Genomic DNA, 7,457 nt, shown 5'->3' with positions numbered 1-7,457 from the left:
GGGCATCCGGACCGGCTCCGCGCAGCCCCGAGAAGCGGGCCGGCCTGGCTGGTCGCCTGCTGCCCCTCGCCGGCCGGTGGCACCGGCGACATTGTGGTCACCGCGCCGCGCGCCCCGGCCCGATGCTCCGTGCCAGTTTCTTAAACACTCACGTCGCTCCCTGCTGCTGACCCCTTCGGCGCTTCGGGCGCTCGGGCGGCTGAAGTGGGATAGCTACTCAGCGTTTGCTGCGGAAGTCCATTGTAGGATACCTAAATATAGAAGCAGCAGGTCTGTTTGAGATTTCAAGGAGCCAGAGAATTTGGTTATTCAGATTTGTTCTGTGCCAGGTATTTGGGGAGGTCATGCTTTATTTCAGTTATTTCATTAATAGAATGGTCTAGCATTTTAGAAAGTATATAATGTGCAGACACATGTGGTTAATTCCGGTAAAAATGAGCATGGTTGAACAACTTCAAATAATTTTTAATTACTTTAATGTTCCTGCTGTAGCACACGGAGAGAAAATAACTAGGAGAGAAACAGTGTAAGATGATTCACTTTCTGTGCTTCACGTCTATTATGCCTTCCTTTAATATTTTCCCTCAATTTATTCATTCATCTTTTCAAAGAGATACATCTGAAGGGCAATTATAGTATACTGACAGTTTTTCTAAGGCTGAAAAAAGTGTGATTTTAGAAGAAAGATCTCGTTTAATTTGGGGTCTAATCACCACTGTCAGGACTGGACTTCTGCACCTAGTACTGAGGTGAGCTTGTTCACCAGCTTTGACTTAAGAACTATGCTCCTGTTTAACTCGACAATAGATTTATCACAATCTCTAGCTGATGACATTTGGTTTTTTGTACAGATATTTCAATAAAGATGAAAGAACAAAGCAGCAGGGATACAGTTGTGTAGAGGTGGAAACTCATCTTCGATTTTACCCTCCCCACCAAATATTTTCGCACCAAAAGTCTGACAGCAGCTTTATTCTATTATAATGAGCTGCAAATGCATGAAGCAACTTTAGAAAAACAGCAGTGAGTCAATCTTTCAGTTTGGAGGAAAGCAGGGTGAGATGAAAAGTTAAAGTTTATGTTTCTATTTGAAGACCATCTAATACATATAAGTCTCTACCCTCTTCACCCCCATTTTGAGTTGAGTTACTTAATTTCTAAACAGAACACAAACTAAGCCCAGGAATACAGAATCCCACTTACATAGGACACAGTTTAATGAGACTTTGAGGTAGTTGACTGACTTTCAAAGATCTCAGTATCCCGCCAGTAAGATCAGGGATTTAGAGAAAATGATCTTCAGGTTCCTTGTTCTTCCATATTCTTTGCATTTCTATGTTACTGTCCTGCTTATCAATCTCAAATTATGTACTATTGATTACAAAATAATCAAATTTCTTCAGCCTAGAGTTTAAAGCTTTCTGCTACAAAAGGCTTAGACAAATTTTCTTTTTTATTTCCACTAAATTTTTTTAAAATTCAGTTTTCCTGACCCTGCATTCTACAGAAATTCTCCCTCCCCCAAAATAGCACCCCCACCTACAACACACACACCAATTTCCTCAAAATGCTACCTCAGTATTCAGGAGGAGTCAGATATTTAAACGTTATTCTGCGTTTTCCCTACAAAGAATGCCTGGCTTCTGGTTTTTGTTTGTTTTGGGGGGGTTGGGGGGATATTTGCAGCTTGTGTTTTATGTTGATCCACCTAATTCCAATATTTCCTGAATGTAGAGTTGGAAGCAATGTCTAACCAAAGGAACAAAAAATTTAAACCAAGCATTCCAAAAAAAAACAAAAAAGTCCTGAGAAAGTGGTCATTACAATCTTTATTGTGTGACCCCCCCCTACCCAAGAATGATAATTTCAGTCATCCAGACTATAGAATGCTAAACACTTTTCTGGTCTCCATCATAAGTACCAGCTATGACATAATTATTTAAGAATATTTTTTACATATATTTGAAAAAAGGAACAGCTATAAAATGAAGCTCCAGTGACAACAGATTTATTTTGGGGTGTAAAAAGCATTCATCAGAGAAGACAATGTTGATGGTTTGGTTTGGACCTTAGTTTCAAAAGAGAGCTTACATTTAGCAATGTGTTGATTTCCTGGCACGTAGATACTCTTATGACACTTATACAGGACCGTGGTATTGCATGAAAACTAGACTGAATTGAGTATTGTTTGGATGTCTTATTGTTTGTATTTTTCAGGGGCTGCTGTGGCCTCAGCAGGTCAAAGTAGTTGGTGTCTCCTAAATCTCTGCTTGTATCTACCTTTAATATGAAGCTTTCATGAAAGATACTCAGAGCACTCTTGATACTATCCTTGTGAAAGGATTAATACTATAATGAGGGTCAATGTGTTAACAAGCATAAATATGTTTTCTCCACTTTCAAAATAAAAGCAATCTTGATGGAAAGACTTACTGGTATTAACTGAAGGTTTGCTATGTGTAAAATATTGTGTGATGTTTGTACATTAGTCATTTTGCATAATGCTGATACCGCGAAGAGGATATCGTTGTATTTTCTAGCCTTACACCAGTGGTGGGAAAATTGAGAATCTCAGATTAGGTGACTTGGACAGTCACTCAGCTGGTCAAACATGGAAAGTTTAACTCGTGGTATTACCTCTACTGAAAAAATTCTAGTGTAGCAACATAAAGAATAGAACTGATCACTAATGAGAAAAATAAAAAGAGAGGGCTCCCAAATTCTACATTAATGGGAGCAGTGAATAAATAAAAATATCCCAATCTTCAGATTCACTTAAATCCAAACACAGCGAAACAATGTAGTATAGGTGAGGTAAATGAATAGGAGAAAATAAGCAATTAAAAATCATAAATAAGCATTGGTTGGAGAAGAAGACCGAGGTACACAAGAACATGCACACACTTTTTTGTGTGCACGCAGCGGAGATACTGGCCCAAAACGGCAATAACAAGATTGAGTCAGGCAATACTGATGCAGATGGCACCGAGTCCACGCATGCGCCAGGGTAGGAAACGCAAGCAGCAGCCTTCACAGTTTTTTTTTAATCACCAGTTACCTGCATTCTTTGAGGGCATTCGGTGAAAACAAAATCAAAGCAAAAAAGTAAGGCAAAAAATTATAAAATACCCCAATGAAACTCTAAAACACTGTCATGATTTTAATTTCTCAGGCCCACGATTTGCTGAGGAGAACAGATACATGGAGATGTATTTTGATCCTGAAGGTAATGTTGACCATGAATTTAAGCAATCAATACCCCTTGAAGTTCACAGCCAAGATTAAACTACATTTTTATTTTACGGGCTGCCGTTTAATGTAACTAATGTAAAATAGAAAAATTTTAATATTTGTTAAGTGGTTTTGAAACATTTTTCCCTTCTATCGTGACTGACATTTCTGCCTCTTAATTGGAGATTAAATTTTATTTATAGTTGATTGCTTATCAGTTGGTTATTTAAAATGTAACACATAATAGCATTTTCATAAATTATGACTAAGTGTGTTATTTCCTTAAAAATAAAGTAATTCAGAAACTTCATTTATTAAACACATCATAATCAACACTCATTGGGAGCCCAGAAGCCACAGTGCGTGCTGCCCATGGTTCATTCTCTAATCACTCCTGTACCCGTGCAGGAGGATTGCAGACGCTGCAGCACAGCTGGAGACCAAGGCCGCTGCAGTATACGATGAGCCATGCTGACTTGCTAGAAGTTCTTCGGTGGCTGTTTGCCTCCAGCATCTCGGACAAGTGACATCATATAAAACTGTGGACTCTGAAATAATAATGACTCTGGAGGCTGAAGAATGGACAAGGTGTGCACAAAACACTCCAAATAGTGAAGTGATACAACTGTGAGAGTTAAAATTCCCCTTGATTCTAACCCAATTTCTGTACCCCTAAAACATGTGCTACTGTGTGAAAAAGAAGCTGCAGTAGTTTTCTTATTCAGAAGGCAATTTCTTTGACTCAGTATTATATTACAGCTGCAAAGTTTATAGCCAGTCCACCGATAACCAAATTAGATATGATCCCTAAAGGAAAAGCTGATAGATATACTTCGTGGTATGAGAAAAAAGGGGTCCATATGGGACCAGGGTTTTGGTACCACGGTTGACTGTGTAATGAGACAGTTTTCTGGGTAAAAGTGAGAGGGCTACTCTTGTGTGGAATGCCTGGTGGAATGTTAATCTGTAGCATCCTTTATACGTGGCTTCATGATGTCATCAGATGTCTTTAAGGGTGACTGCTTTTTGATCCAACAATATTTTAAAGTTTAACCAAATTAAGATGGGTTAAAATATTAAACTGTTTAAGATGGGTTAAAGTATTAAACTGGACAAGAGTAAGAGATACTGTAATGTTTGGTATGGAATCATATATTACCCATATAATAAACATCATGGAATTACTTAATCCCTGAACTAATATTTTTCTAGGGCTGGGGATTTAGCTCAGCGGCAAAAGCGCCTGCCTGGCAAGCTCAAGGTCGTGAGTTCGGTTCCCGGTACCAGAGAAAAACCAAAAAATATATATATATATATTTTTCTACATGAAAATATAGCTCTAAACATCAAATTACTATAGCCTAATAAAAAGCAAACTGTAAGTTTAGAAAGCTATGGCCTATTAATGACATCTGTGTATTAGTGGGAAAATTTGGCTTTGTTACAGTTAAATGGGCCAGAAATAGTCCAGGTTCTTGTGCACGACAAGGAAATAACTGCGAAGCACATACCTCACAGTAAGTAGCTACATTTTTTGAAAGTCAAGGCGTGGTCGTAGCAGGAACAGGCACAAGTGTAAAGGGAAAAGGAGGAGGAAGAGGAGCCCTCTGTACCTGAGGCTTCCAGTCTTTCAAAGGTCTGGCGCCTCTGACTCCAGTGCCTCCTATTCTGCTTCTCGCTGGTGTTGATGATCTGCCACCTGGGACATTGGGATCTCCTAAGTTTAAACATGGATAATCATTAGGGTGATGCTGTGTTCATAGCAGGGAAGAGTGTGGCTGCCTTGACCTCCCTGTTTCTAACTGTATTAGCTTTGTTTTTCTACTTTGAAATTTTACAATTTTATAATTAGCATTGATTCCATGTATGTATAGCAGTAGAAGTAGAAGTGTCCTAGAGGAAATTCTATATGCATTGAGAGGCATGCGCACACATGCACAGCGCAGGAAGAGAAAATAAAAAAGGAGGCAACAGATGAGAGCAGAAAGATGGTGAAGATAAGTTACCTTACTAAACAGTGGTAGAATAAAAGTTCCGTTATTTAGCCTCTGACCCTATTTTAAATACAGGGGAACTTACCTGTTCAATTTAATCATTCTCTGCAACATTTGCAAGTATGTATCCAAAAAATTCCGGGAGGCATGATTCTGCTGTCTATTTCACATTCCAGTGTTTTCCTGACAAATCCCCACGCACCTGAGTGCTATTGATCTTCTATCTGATCCTGCTCTCCTTTTATTCTGGTTTACCTCGTCACTGACAACTCTCCTCCTTTGCTGTCAAACGGGTTATGTATGCCTAATTTCTGTAAAATATTTGAAAAGAAAGGAAAATTGTACACAACAGCAATAGAAATTAAAGTTTGACTTTGAAAGATTTAGGCCATGAGGCCTGAGACCTCACAGAGAATTGGTTTTCTTTTTTTCATCAAATGTTTTCCTGGCATGTCTTCCTATATTGCTTCCTCCTTGAAGACGATTCTTTATCTGTCCCTTCTTCAAACACCTGAATTCATCTGAACAAAACAGGAAAAGATTACAAAACCAGTTTCTTTAGTAAAATCTTCCAGTCCAGTCACTCATGGGTCCTGTGACCAGAGAGCCTCCATAGTCCTCACTCAAAAATTCAGAGCCTCCTGCAGTCCTGTGGGTTCAACATGGAGTCACATTTGGAAAAAAATACCATCTTGCAGGTTTCCTCTTAGTAAATTTACAAACCATTATGTAAAGTGCAGATATATACCAATTGTTTCAAGGTGATAAAAGGATATATGGTTAGCATGAAAATGTTGGTGATAGGTTGTAGTGAAATTGGCTGATTTTAACAAGCCTTTTTTTATTTTAAAGAGAATGATAATAAAAAAGAACAATAGCAAAATACCAACAACATAAGCAAAAACAAAACAAAGCAAAAACAATAAAAATGGTACAGAGTTTCAGAACAAAATGATAGGCATTAACAATGGTTGTTATATTACATATTGTTATCTTCAGTGAAGTTGCTCAGATTACCAGATGTAAGAATACAAGATTGATCAGACCATTAAAAAGAATAAAAAATAAAAATAAAACCATTAGAAATGATAGAGTTTCACTAGGCAAGATGGTAGGAATTTGCCAATGTTTGTTACATTGCATATTGTTGTCTTTAAATTAGTTGTTCAGATTACCAGATATAAGCATGTAGAATTGCTCAATAAAAAAATTAAGCATTGACTGCTCCTTTCAATAAACAATTGGACATCAGCAGTACTGTTATCCCAGATATATATATGTATTTCTTCTTTGTTTTTCTCCTTTCCCTCATCCCAGTTGTTCCTTCCTTTGAGCAGTTTCTTTCCCTTTTACAATATCTATTGTGACTTTCAGATTTCATTTACTTTTTCAGGTTCTTAGGGAGACAATACGATGTTTAAACACGTGGGTCTGATTTATTTCACTTATGACTGTGATCTGTGGTTGCATCCATTTACCTATAAAAGCCTCAAGTTGGTCTTTTTTAATAGCTGAATAATACTCCATTGTATAAAAAAATACCACATCTTGTTTATCCATTCCTCAGTGGATGGGCATTTGCATTGTTTCCAAGATTTAGCTATAACAAATTGTGCTGCTATAAACACGGGTGCACATATATCGCAGTGGTATGATGATGTTTTTAATTCTTCTGGGAAAATATCCAGAAAGGGAATAGCTGGGTTAAGTGGGACTTCTAATCCTAGCTTTGCAAGGAATCTCCACACTGGTTTCCATGGTGGTTTCACCAATCTACACTCCTACCAGCAGTGAAGAAGTGTTCCTTTTTCCCCACAGCCTCTCCACCATTTATCATTGGTTGACTTCTTAATGACGGCCATTTTTTTCTCGGGTGAGATGGAATCTCAGTGTTGTTTTAATTTGCATTTCTCAAATGACCAATGATGTTGAACATTTTTTCATATATTTATTCGCCATTAGTATATCTTCATCTGAGAAGTTTGTATTCATCTCAGATGCCTATTTTTGGATTGAATCTTTGAATTTTGGGGGCCTGATTTTTTCCTAGATAGTAGTCTTGTCTGAGGGGCAGTTGGCTAAAATTTTTTCCCATTTCATGGGGTTTCTTTTTATTCTATTGGTGATTTCTTTTGATGTTCAAAAACTTTTCAGTAAGAGGAGCTCCCAGTTGCTGATTCTTTGAAGAATTTCCCGTGCAGTGTGGTTTTTGTTCATGAACCCTCTGCCTAC

This window comes from Chinchilla lanigera, unplaced genomic scaffold, assembly GCF_000276665.1.
Source record: "Chinchilla lanigera isolate Chin_1 unplaced genomic scaffold, ChiLan1.0 scaffold00046, whole genome shotgun sequence".
NCBI classification, from domain to species: Eukaryota; Metazoa; Chordata; class Mammalia; order Rodentia; family Chinchillidae; genus Chinchilla; species Chinchilla lanigera.
Note: the sequence above shows the minus strand (reverse complement) of the source record.